This window comes from Ambystoma mexicanum, chromosome 6q (assembly GCF_040938575.1).
Source record: "Ambystoma mexicanum isolate Mex_15411 chromosome 6q, UKY_AmexF1_1, whole genome shotgun sequence".
NCBI classification, from domain to species: domain Eukaryota; kingdom Metazoa; phylum Chordata; class Amphibia; order Caudata; family Ambystomatidae; genus Ambystoma; species Ambystoma mexicanum.
In genome coordinates, this window is record NC_090937.1 from 1,409,646,266 (window position 1) to 1,409,669,518 (window position 23,253).

General features: G+C 41.4%; 1 protein-coding gene across 17 annotated transcripts in view; it reads right to left on the reverse strand.

The window, feature by feature from the left end:
- The window catches only part of LOC138516734 (alpha-adducin-like), a 1,748,171-nt gene that overhangs the window by 404,977 nt on the left and 1,319,941 nt on the right, over positions 1 to 23,253 (reverse strand). The gene's annotated exons all lie outside the window — the stretch shown is intronic.

Consider the following 23,253-nt stretch of genomic DNA (forward strand, 5'->3'; position numbering starts at 1 on the left):
ATTCAATTAATATAGATGGGATATTTGATACAATGGCAGCAAAAAATTGTATACAATGAAAAAAAATCTGTCAACAGAATTGAACTAGCTATGCCGTGAAATTATCTGGCAGCAAAAATAAATTAATCTAGATAAGCAACGACATTGTCTAGCAGCAAAACTAATCAGTAAAGATATGCAATGTAAATGATCTGGTAGCAAAATTAAAATCTAGATACACAAGAGTCTGTAACAAAATAGATCGGTCCAAAAATGGAGAGATTATCAGGGAACAAAATGAAATTACTTCCGATTCTCTAGCTGCAAAATTAATAAAAACTGAAGCATGAAACTTATTTTGATATGCAATCAGATTCATATAAGAAGAGATGTGTTGGACTCGAAATAGAAGGCTGCCTGCCATAAAAGGTTGTTTATCTGTCTGATGGCAAATGGGTTTCAGGAACATTGGCTTGGGCGCCAAGTGAACAAGAAAATAAGTGTCCCACGTTGCCTTTTCGCGTCACCAGCTGGCCTGCAAGGTACACAGTTATGTAGCTGAAGGCCAAAGAAATTGTGGTGTGGAAGGTTGCCCAGAGCAATGCCAGTGGTTCAGATTCATTCCAAACCTTCCACCCATCACTTTTGTGCTTACTGTTTGTCCCACTATGTGAGAGAGGGTATGCCCAGACATGGGTCCCATGTTCGCTGCGCCATAGGGAACCAAGCTGCACCTCACCGATGAGGCCCAACAAGGCCGAAACATGTCTGGGGTTGCTTGTGTTTCGTGCAGAGGGGACCCGGCCTAGCAGTTCGGGCTGGGCTGCTACCATTGGTGGCAATACCCGACTGATTTGCATATGGCTGGACCCCTTCTGCAATGGCGCAGACGGGCTACAAAACGGTGGTGTGGAAGGTTGCCCAGAGCAATGCCAGTGGTTCAGATTCATTGCAAACCTTCCACCCATCACTTTTGTGCTTGCTGAAGGCCAAGTGGCCTGGGGAAGCACCAACCAGAGAAACAAAGATGGAGGGTGAGAAAACAAAAAGGTAAGGCCACAAAAGGGGCAGGGAAACAGGGGCACTCACCAGCGTGCCAAGAGAGTGCCTGGTGGGGGTCAGCACAGAGTTAGGACCCTGATCTCAGTAAGAGGGTAGAGGATAGGAGGAGGAGAAGGAGGAAATAGGCAGAGGAAACAAAGATGGAGCACAAAGGCCACAAAGAGGACAAAGAAAAAGAAGAACGAGCAATGAAACACTGAGTTTAGGACAAAATCTTTCCAACTTCCTATAGTGCTACACAATGCAGATGGCAAAATTATTTTTTGTTGCATGTTCTTTTAGCATTCAAAATGATACATTGCATGGTTTCCCTACCCTCAAAATAATTAAGCACACCCGTCAATGGGCTGTCTTGCAACAAACTTCATGTACACATTTCTTGATTTTGATAATTTATTTCTGATTCATTCAAATCCTCTTTCAATTGCTCCAATTCAGATTCCCCAATCTTACATAACCAGCCTTCAACAGCTAAAATTGTCACTCCTTGCCACACTCTTTGCAGCATCCCCATTAATTGCTTGTCAGGTATGCCCACTGCCCTTGTGATCAAGGAATAATACCCTGATCTAGGCCTCTTCCCCTACAACTGGATCTCTCTAAAAAGTAATAATTAGTCTTCAGTTGTTAGGCGTCTGCTAATGTCAGAGAAACATACTCAATTGTACAGACATGTGATTGTAGAAGAAAATGCACTGCAATTCAACATGCTCCATCAATATTATGCTCTCCCCAAGGACTAAAAAATAGAAAGTAAGAGTACTGAGCATGTAAAAAGGAAGTACAACCCTTGTTTTGGAAGGGCAGGGATGCACTGCAAATATCTACCAGGCTTATGCTTGTAAAGGCATCAAGCATATGCATGAGAACTCAACTAACGATTCACCTTCGAACTCTGCAGATTAATTTGTGTGAGATTTGGTTAACATCAAGCCATTACACAATATAGAGAACGGAAAAAAAAATATTATGCAAATATACAAACATACAATATTCCAATGAAATAATATCAAAATGAATTCAACAGTTTTAGCAGTTATATGATATTAAGATAATATATTAGATAAAGTATTTTTTTTAATTTGAATATATTTTATCTACTAAGATTATTAGTTTTATTATGGAGTTCTTGTAAATACCCAAGTACCTAGGGTGACGAATCCCTAGATGGCATCATCCCACGCCCTGCGAGGGGGGAACACAGCCCCATGAGGCCAGGGAGGTGAGGCAGCTACCTGATAGTCCCTCTGGGGTTTGGTACACAGTGGGAGGATCTCATGGAGGGGAACTCTCCCTCTGGGAACAGGGAAGAACCTCTAGGGAGAACGTGGTATGACCCCCGCCCCCTCCCGAATCACCCCTCCTCAACCTACACCTGCAGTACACTCCAAGAACATACCCAACCACCCCATGTACCTGTGTAGGGCCAGTGATCCACAGACTAGGAAGAGTAGAGACTACCCAAGGATGACTCCCTTCACAAGTATTGAGATGAGGAGGAGGTGCGGAACAATGAAGAGCCATGATGAGAACTTGAATGGGCATTCTAGTTGTCAGTATGCATTCAGAATAAAGAGGAAAGAAGGACCTACTCGTGTGTCGAGCCCTCCCTGAGGATACTGCGTGCAAGGAAGCTGTTCGGTGGAGAACAGAGCAGACACCACTGATCATGACGCGAAGCAAGGAAACTGTGACGCCCCTACTCCATCCAACGAGGAAGGACCACACAGAAAACTGGCTCCAAAGCTCCAGGTGTGCAAAGAGGCTTGACAGTACGCGCAAGTACAGAAGCGCAGGCCGATAGAAATACATGCTGCAGAGACACTGCAGCCTGCCAGAGAACAAGAGAAACCGGGAGAAGACAGAAGCTGAAACCCAGACCTACCAGAGAATGCCAGTAAGAACCAAAGGTACCAGGGATGCTCGGACATTTAGTGAGGGTGTGAGGGAGTCGTGGAGGACTCCAAACACACCGAGCAGGGGAGAGGAAGGAAAAGCATTCATTATGGAGTGTATCTCACATGCATATTCTAACCTCACAAAATACTATAGTGAATGTAAATTAATGTGATCCGGTTGTGTGCAGAAACCTTTATTGTGAATTATTTGGTGAATAAAATGAGATAGTTTTCGACCACTTGGTGTGTAAATTGTATCACATGAACATATTAAACCTTGCTGGGAGTCTTGAGAAATATGTGCTACAAGAGGAAGTACCCTTCCATGTGTCCTAATGGAATAAGTATTCATTATGGAGTGTATCTGACATGTATATACCAACCTCACAAAATACTATAGTGAATGTGAATTAATGTGATCTGGTTGTGTGCAGAATTTTTATTGTGATTTATATTAATATAATGGGAATAAAATGAGATCTATCTTATGACCACTTGGTATGTAGGTTGGGCCACATGAACTTTTCCACCAGTAAATGATTGTTTGGCTATCTGTCGCCCTGTCCACATTTTTTTACTATTTGTGAAAGCCTGTTATGACATTGTCCCAACAGATGTGTGCTGTCCCTCTTTATACATCTATACAAATCATGCCATCTTAATGACTTGATACCATCTGGATATACGATTCAGCATTCACGTATTGAGCGTACCATCAGGGGCTGGAGGATAGGCAGAGATATATACTGGATAAACTTAGAAATGACTAAACCGGATGCCCTGACCCCCTCCCTCCTTGCTTTCGAGTCTCTACTGGTAAAGATTTTTGTTTAGTAATATTAATTTCAATGTTTGTCCCTATCTCCCGCCCGTCTCCAAACAATATGTTGGCTGCTGTAGCCTCTGAAAAAGTAGCATTATATTGTCAACGTTTCACCTATTAATAATGGGCAATTTAAATTTTTGGTTTGATTACTTTTCCAAACCAGCTGTATCTCATCTTCTGGGTAGCCTGAAAGATCTTGAATTACGCACACCAATATAAGCAACTACACTCAGTGGATCACACTTTGGATCACAGTTTTTCCTCTATTATGACATTATATAGTCACTGTATCCAGTTCCATAATCTGACCACTGGACTTCCTTATTCCATTCAGGCCACTGTACCAACCATGATCCAAAATGGCAGGAAAACAGAGGGTTCCAGTAGTTACCTCAAAAGAACATTCTAGAGACTTGGTCATTACTTCTAAACTTAATCCCCTGCGGTCGTTACTTCTAAACATAATCCCCTGCACCCTATTCACCGTCCTCTGATCCTGATGATTTTACACAACTGCATGAGAATATTTTAGATCTTTAGATAAATTATCCCATGGAAGCTTATTAATAACAACATAACTGCTAGTATTGAAAATAAAATGACTTGTGCAAGAATTTAAAACAGTGTCACCTTGCACGTAATATTGAGCGAAACTGGCAGACTATGACTCCAAGGCCAAACTGCCGTCCAAAGATAACTGACAATATAAGATTTCCATCCTTAAAGCAAAATAAACACTATTTTCATCTGCCAATGGAACACGCAACAAATATTTCAAAAGAAATGTTCGATTGCTAATGAACTAGGTAATGCATCTGCAACCATTTTCTCAGTTGCTCGATTAGTGGACTATCTACGACTTTTTAAATAAAATGAGAGAATGTGTCCACCAATACCACTTATTGGCCTGATTATTTATGTTAAGTACCATAATAGTTGGGCTGATCTTTTAAATGTTTGCCCTTTAACTACTTGGCTTAAAGAGGGATCTTCCTTCCAAAATTGTGATAAGTAGGGGGCATACCACTGCTGCTTAAACCATCCTTGACTCTGTTGACTTGAATACATTTCTCAGTCTCTATTCCTAGCTAAGACATTGGAATGGATGGTATTGTTCCAACTGTAATCCTTTGTTCAAGGGGCTCATTTACTTGACCTATCTCAAACTGGTTTTAGGCCCCACTGAGTATGCAGACTGTCGCAACTACAATGCCCGAAATGGGTGAGGCGGTGGATCTTTTTCTGTCCGTTCTGGAACAAAAGGGCATCGAGGCCACGTGCTGAAGTGGATTAGAGCCTTCTGAAACAGTTAAAATGGGTAACTTTGTTTCAAGTAAAAACAATCTTTTTCAGTGATCCACAGAGTTTGTTCCTCTACCCCTTGTTTTTAATAAATATATGGTTAATGTCATTCGCAACTTTGGTTTTGTTTTTCTTAAAAATATGCAGATGGCACAGATCTGTATAACACTATCTGGGGTTAGAGGTCTGGATGTTTAGTCTGTCTCCAAGTCATGCTTCTTTTAACTCACAAAACCCAAGACTCCTGCCATTTTTTTCTTATAAACACAGAATCATTATCACTAATACTTTTGTCTCAACCAGCTTGGATTTTGGAATACGTATGTTGGTCTAATTTCGAAACACATTACTAGACTGCAGAAAACGCAGCTTCGAGGGTATTGCTGGGAAAATATAATCATGTTTCTCAGGGCCTTCCATGTCTGCACTGGCTGCCTATTAGATAGATGGTCTTTTTTTTTTTACTATGTGCTTTGTAAATATGTCTTTTCATGGCAATCACACGTAGTCCCTGTAGTCATGGCTTGTAAACGATGGAACAATTTTTCATCTACCCTTCAAAAGAAAGACAACAATCCCATTCAAGAAAAATCTGAAAAGTTACATAAACCTTCATCAGATTTCCTTATTTAGTTAATCAGCAGTTACATTGTTTTATGCAGTCTTATTTGAGTTTGACCACTATCTATGCATTAAGTGAACGATGGATTTCAAAAACTCCTACACAATGCAGCTATAAAATACAGGCACTGTATGTATTTTCCCCTTCATCTTCCACCGCGCACCCCACATCCCCATACAAGCGCATCGGGTAAACTGGAACACTGCTGGCATCTCTCTCTCTCTCTCCCCTGCGTCACAACCCCACATGCTCCCTAAAACCAATTACAGTACAACAGCTGTGCCCTCAATGGCCCAACAGTAGCTCAACTCCCAGGCAGATTTCTCCTCTATATATAACCAAATTTGAAAACCGACACCAACTGTTCACGGGTCAAGAATCCCAATTTATGTACAGAAACATAATATACATAATGCAACCATAACAAAGAAAGGAAGAGCCCCTTCCATCCACCCTTGCCTCATCGCAGCCTTCTCACAGAAACCAATGAAGTTGCCTAAAATGTCCAGAAATGTTCCCCTACTCAGGTGGACTAGAATAATGAGCATATCTAATCTACCATTACCTTGTTTGATTACAGTACTTAACAATTGAAAACATAGAAACTTCAGCCACTTTAAGTTTCTAGGTTTTCAATTGGTAAGGACTGTAATCAAACAAGGTTGGACGAAAGGTAATGGTAGATTACATATGCTCATTATTCTAGTCCACCTGTCTGATCAGTCCGTGCTTCCCTCCGCCTCCCTTTCATGAGTTCTTCTGCCTACATGTCTGGAAAAGGACAAGGAGAGGTAGGGTTATTAGAGTAGGAGAACATTTCTGGACATTTTAGGCAACTTCATTGGTTTCTGTGAGAAGGCTGCGATGAGGCAAGGGTGGATGGAAGGGGCTCTTCCTTTCTTATTTTTTTTTTAATCTCAATTACTATTGTTTTCCATAAACAGACCTAACAAATGAAGCAGAAAACGAACCAACATAAAAGAAAACTTAGCACAGATACAACTATGCATGGCAGCCAGATCAAAATCCCCACATCTATAACCTGGTACAATCACCATCGAGCCTCCTACAGAGTGCATAACCCACCCAACGTATACCCATCACTCCTCTCCTAGCTATACATTCAGAGTACTGTTAATTGACACACAGTGCCCATAACTAAGCTGTCCGGGACTTGCATATCAGTATTCCAACTGGACGCTGTATCTCCTTGACTAGTCCTTAGGCTCATCATATACGCTCTCACCAGTGTCCAATAGTCTCTAGGTCTGCTTCTACTTGGCAGGGCTAATGTGTACCGAGTTTATCAGCATTCACAGTTACAAAGACCGTTCAACCATTCCTGTAAATTAGGTGCCCTTTGTTTCTCCCAAGCTTTTGTGGGCAAAGTGGCAGTCTGTATGTGGCCAGATGTTTAGGGCTGGGTTAACAAACAACAGTAGTGTTCAGTATGCAGCACTGCAGCTCCGAGTCTAATGTCGTTAGCACGCCCAGTGATATAGGCTGTATTTGTAACGTATTTGAACTCCACGCCTGCCGCGACTGCTTCCTAGTTCTGGTCCGCCTCCTTTATTTAGTTAATGTAACTGGTCTCCCTCATTACCAATGTAACTAGTCTCACTGCTCTATCACATTTCCATGTGACTACTTACACTTCTCTGCGGCATTGTACTATCTGATTAACCATTGCAATTGTATCACTGTCCTCCATAATCATTGATTGCACTGATCGTATAACTGTGGCATTGCGTTCCACTTGTCTTGCTCGGTCCCCCACCCCGAGTAGCCATCGCGGGGTATTGTAGACCTGCTATCCGTGCTACATCTGCATAAATTTGAATTCTGCATACGATTGCCCCTCCTTTGGGATCTGCATGCTAATCCTGAATAGATGTACCCCTGCTATTAGCCTGCATCTTGTTACCTCTCCACCATTATGCTTTAACTATATTGTGCCCATATCCATTGCCTTTAATGCATTTGCTTTATTACGAATGCTTACACCTCATTACCATCCGCTAACCTGATCAATCTTAATCTTTTGCCTCTCTGGATCCTGCTAACGGTATACCTTTATGATTAATAACACTGCTGTATGGTATTAACACAATCTCTTGTACTAGAATGTATTAGAATGTAATTTAGAATGTCCCTACTGTTGCATTTGAAATATTATGGTTAATAACATTATTATTCGTTCGCCATCTACCCCGCCTGTGCAACTGGAGTGCTAACTTGAACAGACCTAGTCAATACTGTTTCCACTTGTTGATACGTACTGCTTGCACCACCCCCACTCAGACAGTCCAGTTCTGCTTTGCGCCCATCTTAATGCCCACTTCCTTGCCATTCCGCAGCTCATTATGTGTTTGTACCACCTAACACTTAACATTTATATGCTACTCCTCTTGATAATCTTCGCCTGGACATTTTCTTACATCCTTTATATCCTTCCCTCCCAGCCTACTCCCTTTGAGATACGGAATCACACCATGTCTCATCCAGCTAGCTGACCCAACTACAATTGCCCATTACCCCAGAGTGTGCCCACCCCTGCCTCTGCCATCTGTAGTCACCCCAACAGTGACACTTCGCTGATACATACAACATAGCCTACCAATCCTTATCTCAACTCCCCTTCTCTATGGCTGGAACACTTCGCAACTAAACCTACACCTAATCAACCATGCGCCCTGCAGCTTAGGAATATCAGACTAGGCTCTAGATTCCTTCGCTCATCCATTCATCCTCAGAAGCTGACACAGACCTCACCAAAGCACCCTTTGTACTCCAACACCCCACCTCCTAACACTCCTGACCGCACTCCCCACAACCCCAAAGAAGCTCTGATCAAGGGTGCCATGATCAATGCTAGGTCACTCCCTGCACACGCCCTGGACATTGCAGATTTTATCACAACCCAAGACCTCGACTTTTTCACCATAACAGAGACCTGGCTACATGCTGCCTCTGGACCACTACTAGCCCTCGCCATACCCACTGGCTACACCATTATTAGAAGTGACCGCAATACTAATCAACCAAAAGGCAGAGATGTCGCCTTTATTTACAAAATTTCCATTGGCCTTAGAATCATCATGAATCGACAGATCCCATCAGCAGAGCTACTATCAGTCATCTCTCCTAACCAAACTGCCACTCTACCCTGCATTTCATCTACCGACCACCTGGATGCGCCACCACCTTCGCTGATGACATCACGTCCATTTTAGCAGATAAAACAAAAATTATCTTACTTGGTGATTTCAACCTTGGTTTCCAAGACCCTAACGATCCCAAAGCTCTTGACCTGGCCAACACTAACTGACCTTGGCTTCTCCCACCGTATCCAGGAACCCACCAATTCCAAAGGAGAACCCTCAACTGGTTAGTCGACCTTAATTGCAGCATTAATTTACAGACTAACTTACCTTGCGCTTGGTGAGACCACCACACGATTACCTTTCACATTAAAGCTAACGACTAATGCCTCAAACAGGACATTGCCCCCCCCCCCCCATTCATACCAGAAGGGTTATAACAAGGGATATAACAAGTGTAAAGCTACTCCCTCTTATCCTACCCATCTTGAACAACGTTGCATCATCATGCACCGACCCAACAATATTAGTTGATATCTTCAACCATACCATGCTCCAAAGCCTTGAACACTATTGCCCCAATCAAGCTAAGGAAACCCAAACCATGCGCACACCTTAACTCATGGTTCACGCCACACTTAAGAGTGCTACGCAAAGTAAAGCGGACTGCTGAAGCCCGTTGGAAAATTCATCCTTCTGACTCCAATAAGGACACCCTCACTATTGTGTCACTCAACTATAAAGAGGCTATCTTCCAAGCTAAAAAAAACAACAACAAAAAACACCTACACCAAGCGTATTTTACAAGCCGAGTCCAACACTGAAGTTCTTTCAGAATCTTGAAAAGTTCTTTAATCTCCGGCAACTCCCCCCGACACCTGTAGCAAAGATAGCACATGGTTCACAAATACAGAAAATGCACTCCTCAGCGAAATTGCCACTTTCCAATCCAAAATCAATGCTAAACGAACTAGCCTTCAGATTGATCATCAGCCCATTCCTCCTACATGCACCACCACTCCCTTCCCTCAGACTCACAAACTCTTCAGCTTCTCACCATTAAGTACTACAGCGGTTGAAAACATCATCAACAAGCTCAAACCGTCTAACTGCCAAGGTGACATGTGCCCAGCCCCCACTATCAAGGAGGCCGCTCATGAACTAGCCCCTTTTATCACAGCCTCATAAATAAGTCATTCAACACTGGCATCTGATAACCTTAAAGACACTTGGGCATCCCCCTTCTCAAGAAGCCCACCCTCAACCCTAACACACCCACCAACTTTAGGCCCATTACAAAGATTCCATTCTTGCTCAAAATACTGGATCGCACTGCTTACCTTCAGATCCAGGAGTACCTGGAATCTAACAAACTCCTTGGTCTCAGGCAATCTGGTTTCCGGCCTAGGCATGGGACTGAAACGGCCCTCATTGATTTGAAAACGCAAATTGAGGATTTGAAAGGCAAGGGGAAACTGGCTCTGCTACTCTTACTTGACCCATCAGCAGCCTTCGACCTGGTTAACCACCAAATCCTAGGTAATCACCTCAAATCAGCTGCCAAATTTCCGGACTCTGCCAAGTCCTGGATTAGATCGTTCCTGGATAACAGATCTATGAGTGTCTTCTCCCCTTCAGCCGCCGCCGAGCCCTCACCTGTTCACTGCGGCATCCCTCAGGGCTTGTGTGTTTCGCCGACACTTTACAATGTGTAGACAAAACCTTTTTTCAATATTCTTGACTATCTGGATGTCAGCTACACCAATTACGCCGATGACACCCAGCTAATCATCCCTATCACCCCTATCACCGGTGACCATACAGTGGACACTAAATCCTTTAACGATGTCTATCTGGTCATTCGGGCGTCGACGGCCCAACATTAGTTTTGCGTCAATGATAAGACGGAGCTTCTCATCCTTGGCTCACACTATCGTCTCAAACTAGATTCTGCGTTCAAGTCATTCACCATCGATGGTAATACTATCAAGGTTTTCAATGATACTAAAAAGCTAGACATCTACTTTGACTCCACCCTGTCACTATATAGACAAATCAATTTGGTAACCTCATCCTCCGCTTACATTTGCAAACTTATCACAGCTTGCAGGTCCTTTCTCTCTACTGCTAACTGCACCATCCTAGCCAGAACACTCATGTCTAAGATCGATTACTGCAACGCTATCTAGGGACGAGCCAACGTAACCTAAATAAACTGTTGGTCACAGAGAATAACGCCATCAGGGCATCCCTAAACATTTCAAGAAATCAGCACATCTGACACCAACCGCAATTTACGCTGGCTCTCGGTAGCTCAGAGAATCTCCTTGTCTTGCTAATCAGGCTCCCATCTCTCTGGCTAGCCGATTTATACCCCTCACATCTACCCATCCTCAGAACTACCCAGGCCCATTTCCGTTTCAATTCACATGCTGTGCACATAGTCCGACATCAAGTGGTAATCAAAGAGTATTGCATTTGGTTTTCGAAGTTCGAAAAGGGATGTCCACCTGGATGTGCTTGTAACACTATACCTAATGTGTCATGCACATGACCCTTCACGCGTCAAGTTCCCTGCTTGTTTTGTTCTGCCATGAGGGAGCCTGAAGAGAATGTGTGAGTGAGTAGAAAAGATGTAAGATGTCTATGTTCCTTCAACTCCAAGCAGGGGGGCAAGGGTGGGCGCATGTGAATTTAAGCAGAAAAAAGCACCAGAAATATGATTACGATAAGTAATGTATGACTGATTCTTGTGAATTGGTTTAAAATCACATGCAGAGCATAGACAAGCGAGCAGTACCAGAAGATGATGGTGAGATGTTGAAAGGAACAGTGACAAAAAGAGGTCTTAACACCACCTGAACCACCTGAGAATCAGTCTTAGAATGTGTCTAAGCAGTAATATTGTGTAAAGGTTTGAAGAGAACCCCAGGTAGCCGCTTTGCAAATAGCATATAGAGGAACATTTGCAATGTAGGCTATAGTAGCTCCACTGCCTCAAGTAGAATGTGCTTAGGCGTAAAAGGTAAAACTCTTTAAAAATGAGTAACGCTTCTGGATACATTAAAAAATCAATTTTGAGATTGCCGACTTAGAGACAGGATCCCCTTCTCTAACAGTGTCTTCTAAAGTGGTTGTGTTTTCATTGAGGTAGTACATCACTGCTCTGCTAACATCTGGTGTTTGGAGACTCCCCTCAGCTGAATTAGTTGGATTTTGAAAGAAAACAGGAAGCTCAATGGATTGATTTACATGGAATTTGGAGATGAACTTGGGTACAAAAGGTGGATGTTTGCACAAAACCACTTTGTCCTTATGAATGGTAACAAATGGGCCTTGAACTGAGAGTGCTTGCAGTTCAATGGAAGTAAAAGCAAACAGAAAAGCAGCCCTATAGGTGAGAAACTTAAGACTAGTGTGATGAATCCTACGGATTGCTCACTAAAACCCTGCCTAAAGTCTTTTCTGAGGTGGCCAGGAAAAGCAGGCGCTGCCCGATACGGACCTTGGGGGTTGGGGTACTGCAGGTAGATCACCTGGGAGGAGACGAGGCCCAGGGTGGTGAGGAGATCCTGCACGATGAGACACAGTATTTATTCTTAAAAGGGGAGAAACTTGAAAGGTTGCCAAAATATGTAATGGCATATTGTCACCATGATGCATCTGAACCACTCATTAAACCTGTGGATGTGGGCGTTGCCAACATGATACCTGTAAAAACCCCAAGAAAAGAAAGACCATTTGAGACCTATAAGGATAACATTCCCCCATAGGTACAGTGAAAAGGAATCTATAAATGTTGCCTTAAAAAACTGCCTTCCTCTTTATCATTGAATTCTGATGTTTTCATAAACACTTTTAAAGGAAATAAAACTACCGTTAAAATTAAGAAACGTACATGAAAACCTAATTTCGTTAGGGACTACAAGTCCCATAATCCCATAAGTACTGGGACGAGGAAGGAGACAGAGCTATGCGGTAGCAGTAGTCGGGCAATTAATCCTAATAGCCCACACCTGAAGGAGGATGGGAGGCTTAAAAGGCCCTCTAAAGTGCGGGCCATTAGAAGTAAAAGAAACTGTAGCTGGAGCGTTAGCAGCAGTAGTAGAAGGAAGAAAGCATGGCGTTGGCAATACAGGCAGAAGTGGGGAGCCAAAGGGACACCGGGACTCTGAACCAGCAGATTAACTGCTTGTCCCGTGAAATTCCTGTTCCCCCAAAACTCTGTAGTGCAGAGGTTGCCCAGCAGAAGGCGTGAAGGAAAACTGCTCTTCCCCATGTGAACCTAATTGCAGGGTTTGGGCAGCGGGATGCGTGCTGGAGACCGTGGCCAGAAGTGGCTGTGAAGCAAAAAGTGCTCCTTAATTACGTGGCGGACCAGACACACCCTCAACAAGGAAGGCTGTGGGTCTGTGGAAAGGCTGTGGGTCCATGGAAAGAGGAGAATAGGACCCATAGGCACACCCTAGTAACAGGGGTGGTAAATTTGAGAAGATGGGGTAGGCTTCAAGTTTGTTAGGAAACTAAGTAAAAAAAGGTAAGAGGTGCAGAGGAGAGAAAGGCAACCTTGACACCTAGGTTGCACTAATAATAGGACAAAAATAAGTTCCCAACATAGGAACTTACGTCCCCTGCACACTATCTAGTATCTGGATGACCAGACCAACATTTATAGAAAGAGTAGTAAAGTAACTCTATGAAATAAAGTCTTAATAAAGGACGTGTTGGTATGAAAAAAATACAAATTCTTAAAAAAGGACAACATTCAATCGTTTAAGGTCACAAGAAACAATCTTCATTATTTATTCTTGATAGTGCAGCTGTGGTAGGCCCAACGCGTTTCGAGTGAAACAGACACTCTTCATCAGGGGCAAAAACAATGATTCTAGGAAAAAATATGCACAATATTTAGTATAGAATAATGTATAAATCAAAGTGAAAACTTTTTACCAAATGTCTTTTCTGACTCGACAAAGAAAGTGGTCCCATGATTTTGTACAGTCAATTAAATCCCTAGAACATTCAACATGTATGAGATTTGCTGGATACAGAAGAGTAACTGACAACAGGTAAATACTTATTCATATATTTTGGAAAAAACAGACATTAATTGTTTAGATAATAAATAATATAGTGTTACTGTGGATCACAAAACAGATAAGTCACAAAAGCATGAAGGAAAAAAAAGGGGGAAAGAGAAAAATCTAACCTTGTATGTTTTATATAAAAAAGGGGGACTGGACGGGGACTGTGACAGGAAACCCAGTCATTCGTGTATGCAAGGAACCCTTTATCTGAAAAAGTAGAGCATAACAGAACTCAGTTCAGTCAGAAGTGAGTTAGAGGTCTGAAACAAGTCAAAACATGGAGATACACTTACATGCTTAATTGTTCATCCGGATGGGGGAAACCATCAATTGAAAAAATAAGCGGATAAGTAAGCAGAGGGTCTTGTAGTAGTGCAAGGGCTTGAACACTATGGATAAAAGTCCAAAGACAGAAAGTCAGGGTGAGGAAAACTATATGGAAGGAAAAAAAGCGGGTTCATATCCATAGTGTTCAAGCCCTTGCACTACTACAAGACCCTCTGCTTACTTATCCGCTTATTTTTTCAATTGATGGTTTCCCCCATCCGGATGAACAATTAAGCATGTAAGTGTATCTCCATGTTTTGACTTGTTTCAGACCTCTAACTCACTTCTGACTGAACTGAGTTCTGTTATGCTCTACTTTTTCAGATAAAGGGTTCCTTGCATACACGAATGACTGGGTTTCCTGTCACAGTCCCCGTCCAGTCCCCCTTTTTTATATAAAACATACAAGGTTAGATTTTTCTCTTTCCCCCTTTTTTTTCCTTCATGCTTTTGTGACTTATCTGTTTTGTGATCCACAGTAACACTATATTATTTATTATCTAAACAATTAATGTCTGTTTTTTCCAAAATATATGAATAAGTATTTACCTGTTGTCAGTTACTCTTCTGTATCCAGCAAATCTCATACATGTTGAATGTTCTAGGGATTTAATTGACTGTACAAAATCATGGGACCACTTTCTTTGTCGAGTCAGAAAAGACATTTGGTAAAAAGTTTTCACTTTGATTTATACATTATTCTATACTAAATATTGTGCATATTTTTTCCTAGAATCATTGTTTTTGCCCCTGATGAAGAGTGTCTGTTTCACTCGAAACGCGTTGGGCCTACCACAGCTGCACTATCAAGAATAAATAATGAAGATTGTTTCTTGTGACCTTAAACGATTGAATGTTGTCCTTTTTTAAGAATTTGTATTTTTTTCATACCAACACGTCCTTTATTAAGACTTTATTTCATAGAGTTACTTTACTACTCTTTCTATAAATGTTGGTCTGGTCATCCAGATACTAGATAGTGTGCAGGGGACGTAAGTTCCTATGTTGGGAACTTATTTTTGTCCTATTATTAGTGCAACCTAGGTGTCAAGGTTGCCTTTCTCTCCTCTGCACCTCTTACCTTTTTTTACTTAGTTTCCTAACAAACTTGAAGCCTACCCCATCTTCTCAAATTTACCACCCCTGTTACTAGGGTGTGCCTATGGGTCCTATTCTCCTCTTTCCATGGATTATTACCCTGTGAAGGGTTGACACCTTACCCTGGACCAGAGCACCCCGTCCTATTAGAAATGTCATTTTCAAAAATCAACAGCTTAACTGACAAAGCAGCGACTACTCTAGCTTTCACTGATGAGGAAGCTGTTAGGATTTTAGGCCTTATCAAAGACACCAGTACAGAAACTACTAATAGAGAAAATCCGGAAATACTTATTCAACGATTAGAAAGACTCATTCGGAGGGAGATTTCACAGAAACTCCACGCTACCACGCTTACGCAGTACTACAAGGCCAAAAGAATCCCGAGGGGACTTAGAGTGTATCTCCGTCCGACACTTTGCAAGGAAAATAAAGAATTTGTCAAACGTTGGGAACATATTTTGAACAAATGTTCCCTTGATCTAATATTATTAACCATAGAGGAACTTGCAAAATCACTCCATACAATTAACCAAGAGATTGAAGAGGTCTCCACACAACTTCTTAAGCTGAAAACTGCATCTGAACTACAGTCAATCTTAGAAGATACCAACAACAAGTTGGACAGTTACAAACGCGATATTGAACAACGTAAGATACGCAAATTTCGAAGAGACACATTAGACTACGCTAGAGAAATAGTATACACGTGGCAAGAATACTATAGCAACCACAGATCAAGACCTGGACCATCTGGAGTATTAAAGAAACCATCCTTGAATAATAATACTGACAGCAGTGACATTACAAGTGGGGAACTAGAAGAACGACCTAGTACAAGCTCATCTAATCCTACTGCCACACCCATAACAATAGTAAGTGACATACCCACTCCAAGGTTAACTGATACATTGATTCCTGCAACTCCTGTTCAGCCTTTTTTAGGAGACGCCCGACCAGAAGAGGGAAAAAGAAAACCACGCCAAAAGAACAAGTAGATTCTCCTCTGATTATCAATATTTCCTCTAGACAACTCTCTAAAGCTCAAATTGACACTCTGAGTTTAGGGATTTCATTCATCCCTACAAATTCAACAAATCTATTCGAAGAAGAAGTCAATCTGTTCAAATTAATACGCAAAATGGAACTCAAGATCTTCTTTGATAACCTGGGGCAATTACCTCCAGCTAAAGAACATGACTTTCTAGAGATGAAGAATCCGAGCGCGTTCCATCCACAAATTAACAACCCACTCATCAATCTATTCAAAACTAAAACTACTCGTGATCTGAGGAAAATTAAATACGACACATCTACCCAACACAATATTCGGCGACATCAACTAAAAATTATCAAGGAGCTTGCTGATGACGCCTCCCTGACGATTAAACAAGCTGATAAGGGGGGTGCACTTGTACTTATGGACACAATGTTTTACAACACTGGGTGTCTCAAACTTTTGGAAGACAGACAGACCTACTTACCATTGGACCATGACCCCACAAATGACATCAGCATTATTATCAAACAAGCAGTAGAGAAAGCTAGTACTATGGATTGGATTTCAGATAAAACCGAAGAATTCTTGATTAAAAGCAATCCAATAATTCCTGTGTTCTATGGATTACCCAAAATTCATAAAAACTCCAAAGACCCCCCATTTAGACCGATTGTTGCTGGCACTGACAGCATATTCCAACCCTTGGCTGTCTACCTTGATACGGCTCTACAACCACTGGTTCAAAAAATACCTACATATTTGAAAGACACTACACATTTCCTTCAAAGTATCAAGAACCTTCAGATCAATTTTGAAGATCCATTAATATTCTCCATGGATGTTAGTAGTCTTTACACTTCAATCCCCCACGATGAGGGCATAGCAGCCCTGGAATGGTTCATTCTAAGACATGACGAAATCCAGATCCAAAAAAACTTCGCCATTGAACTTATTAATCTGATACTCTATAACAACTACTTCAGATTTAATGAACAGTACTACCTTCAAATCGCAGGTACCTCTATGGGCTCAGCAGTAGCTCCCTCATATGCGAACATTTTTATGTTCCATTTCGAGATGACGCATGTCCTAGACCACCCACATTGGAAAGATAAAATACACTGTTGGCTAAGATACATTGATGATGTCTTCGGGATTTGGAAAGGCACAAAACAAGAGCTGACCGATTTTTGGCAATATCTCAACCAGTGTAACCCCCGGATCAAATTCACTATGGAAATCGGTTCACCATGTGTGAATTTTTTGGATGTAACTGTAGAATGGCAAGACACGGTCTTGATTACATCTATGTTTAGAAAACCGACTGATGTTAATAGCTCCCTACACTTCAATAGCTTCCATCCGAGACACTTAAAAGAAAATTTACCATTCAGTCAACTGCTACGTGCGAAAAGGATTACTTCCAACACACAGAGACTTCAGACAGAATTTGACACTATGAGATCAAGATTCCTGGAAAGAGGCTTCCCGGAGGAAGTGTTGACACAAGCAATTACGAGGACTGAATCATATCCTCGTGATCAACTTCTTAACAAACAACCCACACAGAAGAAATCGAATTTGATCTATACATTGAAATACTCTGCACAGAGTTATCAAGTCAAAAAAATCATTATGAAGAATTGGGACCTGATTAAATCAGATCCCAATCTCAACCGCCTTTTTCCAAATCCTCCAATGTTAGCGTATAAAAGGGGAAGAAACTTCAGAGATACGTTAATCAGAGCAGAAAGACCTAAAAAATCCACCCAAAGGGTATTGACAAAATCAAAAAATGGCACTTTTCCATGCTTAAATTGTCAGCATTGCTCAAACATCATTAAAGGCAATTATATTAGGCACCCGAATAATGGCAACAAGATCCCTTTAAAAAGCTTTGCTACTTGTGATTCCAAAAATGTCATCTACACCATCAGATGCCCTTGTGGGAAATATTATGTTGGTAAAACCAGTAGAAAAGCGAAGGAAAGGTGGACTGAACATAAATCCCAAATCAGAACTAAAAATGTCAAATCACCGGTTTTCAGGCATTTTAGAGACCATAAACACAACATCTCACAGTTGAGATTTGCAGTACTAGAAGTGGTACATCCCCTCCAACGAGGTGGTGACTTACCAAAACTACTGTCACAAAGGGAACTGTATTGGATACATAGGCTAGATGCAATGGCCCCTCTTGGGCTCAATGAGGACTACTACCTAGGCCCATTTATCTGAGCATATACTATTCATTACTCTTTCTTTTACCTCGATTATTCCATGTGAATATTAGGCAAATTCTTCCACAACTAAGGATAGTTGAGAAGACCAGATCCTAACCTAAAGACTGTGAACCATTCCAAGGGGCAGCTTGTTGGCAGTCATCTGTAGGGTACACTTGTCCAAAATGTCTATCAGTTTAAAGATTTCATGTAGACACATCTGACATTTCCATATATGTGGTTTCTCTGTTAAATAGATTATAACTTAATCATAAGTATGTGAACCACATTTGTGGGCAGTGTTTTTTTCTATGTTTTGACTACATAGAAAGTTAGACAATAGCGCTGGTGGTGCATTCAGATTGCCTTTTTGGGCTTGAGACACTCTTTTAATAAGTGACCTAATGTAAGATGTTAACATGTTGAGACATGTTGTTAAGATGTTACCTAATGGAACATGTATTTAGGCACCTTATAACAATTGTATTTTTTGATTAATACTTCTATTGTCATTATTTCCATGCTTCTTTGAATTAATGTCCTTCTGCAGTTCTGTACTTTGTCAATCCTGTGAAACACCTTTATTATACCATCTAATATTAACTGTCTCTACTAAGTCATCAGATTGCAGTGAGCTCCTCTTTAATTCCCCGACGTACACTTCTACGCCTCCTTCGGCTTTTGCCCTTCCTTAGGTACTGCTCTATTCATACCTAATCTTTAGCGATTCCTTGAATTTAGTATTTTGACATTTGATCGTTTCATGCTACTTCCTGGACAACTTCTAGGCTTTGTTGAACATAGCACCTCCTCTTCTCTAAACTGTTTTTTCCTATACCAACTGGTTGTTTACAAGTGGCGTCATGCACGCGTCTGCGTGATGACGTCAGAGTATCAACACTCCCAAACTGGTAGTCACTCATCTATACCTATTTTCGCTTTTTCTAGACAAAGGCACTATCCGTTCCGTATACGGGGCAATGCCATCTATTTTTCGCATAATTTTATTGCGCTTTCACAGCAGCTCTAATAATGACGGATCACGCGCATGCGCATGGTGACGTCATACTAACGAATAGTACATAAATGGCGGCGGAGTTGTAGGTGGAATCGGATTACCTGCCGGTCTCCTGCCCTCTGTCTGCAACGCTGTAGTAAGTTAGGTAAGTTATATTACCTTTGGGTTCTGTTGAACCCGCTTTTTTTCCTTCCATATAGTTTTCCTCACCCTGACTTTCTGTCTTTGGACTTTTATCCATAGTGTTCAAGCCCTTGCACTACTACAAGACCCTCTGCTTACTTATCCGCTTATTTTTTCAATTGATGGTTTCCCCCATCCGGATGAACAATTAAGCATGTAAGTGTATCTCCATGTTTTGACTTGTTTCAGACCTCTAACTCACTTCTGACTGAACTGAGTTCTGTTATGCTCTACTTTTTCAGATAAAGGGTTCCTTGCATACACAAATGACTGGGTTTCCTGTCACAGTCCCCGTCCAGTCCCCCTTTTTTATATAAAACATACAAGGTTAGATTTTTCTCTTTCCCCCTTTTTTTTCCTTCATGCTTTTGTGACTTATCTGTTTTGTGATCCACAGTAACACTATATTATTTATTATCTAAACAATTAATGTCTGTTTTTTCCAAAATATATGAATACGTATTTACCTGTTGTCAGTTACTCTTCTGTATCCAGCAAATCTCATACATGTTGAATGTTCTAGGGATTTAATTGACTGTACAAAATCATGGGACCACTTTCTTTGTCGAGTCAGAAAAGACATTTGGTAAAAAGTTTTCACTTTGATTTATACATTATTCTATACTAAATATTGTGCATATTTTTTCCTAGAATCATTGTTTTTGCCCCTGATGAAGAGTGTCTGTTTCACTCGAAACGCGTTGGGCCTACCACAGCTGCACTATCAAGAATAAATAATGAAGATTGTTTCTTGTGACCTTAAACGATTGAATGTTGTCCTTTTTTAAGAATTTGTATTTTTTTCATACCAACACGTCCTTTATTAAGACTTTATTTCATAGAGTTACTTTACTACTCTTTCTATAAATGTTGGTCTGGTCATCCAGATACTAGATAGTGTGCAGGGGACGTAAGTTCCTATGTTGGGAACTTATTTTTGTCCAAGGCTGTGGGTCCAAACAGAAGCCAGAAGTCACAGAAGTTCTGCAACACGTGAAGTAAAGGAACACAGAAGCTGGTCAATCTTACCGAGCGTTACGATTCCTTGCACAAACACGGTTGTCAACAGTATCCTTAAAACAATCACTCGTGTGTGAGAAAAGCGATGTGAAGCTGACCTTTGATTGCCAAAGAATGGGGCATTTGAAATGTAGCACTTGTGTATAAGCGAAAGTCATTTCTTTCACTCGCATAAAACTGTTAACCTTTTTATTGAACTCCCAACTTTGTCGAAAAAACATATAAAGGAGTGGTTGCGTGTGTCTAATAAAGATTCTAAGAGGAAGAGTGACCTCTGAATCTTTACTAAAGCAATTAAACAACTAACAATAGAAGCCAAGAGTGAATAATGTGCTCCCCCCCCCCCAATCAGGAGTGAAACCAGCCTTTCTCAAAGCCACAAAATGGTGGAAGTATTGTCATAAGCCTTACAGAACATCAGCATTGCCCAAGCCAAAAGTGTGCAAGTATTACCTGAAGCCAAGAGAGTGCTAACAAAGCGTCTGGGTAAATTATCCTAGCTCAATATAGAGGGAGGCAAGGTTGGGGAAGGGAAGCTGCTGCTTGTAATTATTAATTAGAAGCTGACACGACCTATATTGCCAAAGCAAATAGGAAGAAGAGATAAGTGCATCCTAAAGGCAATTGTGGATTGTCATCGTTGCAGACAGACAAGAGTGGAAAAGAGGCTGCGCCTCTGAAAGGGGAATAGTCAAAGAGGGATTTGCTTACTGGAAGGTGTTGAAGTGCCATAAAGTAATTCTTGTCATATCTGAAAGATGTTTAAACACACAAAATATTTAAGTTGTGGTTATGGTGGTTTGGTTGTCCATAGATGTGATACTTCGGTAGCACAAGTGAGGTGGAATACTATGAGGTAGAGTAGACCCTTATGTTGAATCATGTAGAAGTCACTCAAAGCTAAGAGTGGTTTAGATGAAAGTAGAAGTGCTGTGAAGTCATCCTGACAAAGATCCAAACTGTGACTTCTAATATTACAAAGTAAGACTTACTAATGGTTTACCAGAAGTTGTGTTTCATTAACATTACCAGAAATTGTGTCCATTGGAATCTAACAAGGAACTGTGTTTTTTCTTGTGGCAAAGCATCTTGGCTGGAAATAACACTGATGATATTTGATGACGTGAAAAGTCTGTATTCTACCAAGGAGAAGTTTTTCTGTTATTTAAATTTTGGTCAACAAAACTATTCTTTGACTCACTGAAGGAACCAATAACTGAATGGAGACTTCATTACAAATCCAGATTTCCTTGTTCCTTTTTGTTGAATATTGGAACTGAAGTTACCTTGAAATATGGGGAAGGGGAGCTCACCCAGGTTACCAACAAAAAAGACTGAATATCATTGCTGATGTCATTGTGAATTGCCATAGATTTCTTTATGCGTTTGATGTTTAAGTGTGAGGGCCAGATATACTGTGTTGGAGTGTTTTCCTTTAGTTTTGATAGGCAGGGAAATCCTTGTCAGAGTAGGGATGGTAAGGCGTTTGATGAAACATATACTTTAATAAAATGGCAAAGTTTGAGGAACCATCTAAAAGTTGTCTGCCTCACATTTCTGACCCCTCACACTAGCCTTGTGCATTGGCTCAAAAGTTTAGTAAGGACGACATTCAAGTCCCATCCGGGTGTTGGTTTAGTAATAGGGGGGGTGAAGTCTTAACCCCTTCCATAAAAGCCTTGGTTACAGGGACTTTCCATCAGCAAACATTGCCTTGAGAGGTGGTGTAGCTGGAAAGGGCAGCAAGGTGGCCCTTTAGTGAGTTTAAAGATAGCCTGGAGTCTAAAAGGTGAGTTAGGTAAAGGACTATGTGTGTGAGAACAGCCAATGACACAACGTTTCCACTATTGAAATAACAGTATCTGGTATTTGGTTTACATGCCTCTTTAAGAATGTCCATACATCCTTGAGGCAGCTAAAGATGCCCGAACTCTATGACCTCAGGAGCCAAGCCGCTAAGTTGAGAGTTTGAGGGCATAGATGCTTGATCTTGGGATAGCATGTTGTAGGGGCAAGGCAGTTTAACTGGAGGGCAAATTGACATTATCATGAGATGCGAGAATCATGGCTGACAAGCCCACAATGGTGCCATTAGGATCAGTGCAACTTGCTCCTGGTGCATCTCGTGAATTATCCTGTTGAGGAGAGGAGTTTGAGGTGGGGTTTGGAGTGGGGGGGGAGGGGGGAGGGGAGAGTAAGCAAATCTACAGGACCCTTTTGATCCAGATACCGTTCCCCTTGGACATTGTTTGGGGATACCTGGAGGCGTAGTCTGGGCATTGTGCATTCTCCAGTGTTGCAAAGAGGTCAATGTCTGGTTGCCTCGTTCTGAAAAGACGTTGTGCAAAATGGGTGCATGTCAACACCACTTGTGTTCTATGGGAAGTTGATTTGTCTCTGCGGAGCACGTCTGCAAGAAGATTGTGTTCCCTTGGACGTGTTGTGACAGGAAGAAAATGTGTTCGAGTGTCCACTTACAAATTCTTTGGGCTAGTATGCACAGCCCTG